Raw genomic sequence first — 289 nt, forward strand, 5'->3', positions numbered from 1 at the left:
TCTAGACTGAAGTCGTGAATTGATGCTCGAATCAGCTGATGAAGACCCTGAGTGATGACCTCTGGGACACTGAAATATCTACCTGCAAACACGAGGCACACAGTGTGTGGGGCGGAGGCGGGGGATGGGCGACCTCCGTTGCAGACACCGACCGGCGCCATCGACTGGCGCCATCGACCGGCGCCATTGACCTCCTCCACTCAGGAGAAGAGGAGGAATTTTTAGGCACTTGGCGCTGCTGAAGTCTTGTTCTCTTGTAGCTAAAGTCTTTCTCTGGAGGCCTGTGGGG

Source organism: Oryzias melastigma, linkage group LG15 (genome assembly GCF_002922805.2).
Source record: "Oryzias melastigma strain HK-1 linkage group LG15, ASM292280v2, whole genome shotgun sequence".
Taxonomy (NCBI): Eukaryota; Metazoa; Chordata; class Actinopteri; order Beloniformes; family Adrianichthyidae; genus Oryzias; species Oryzias melastigma.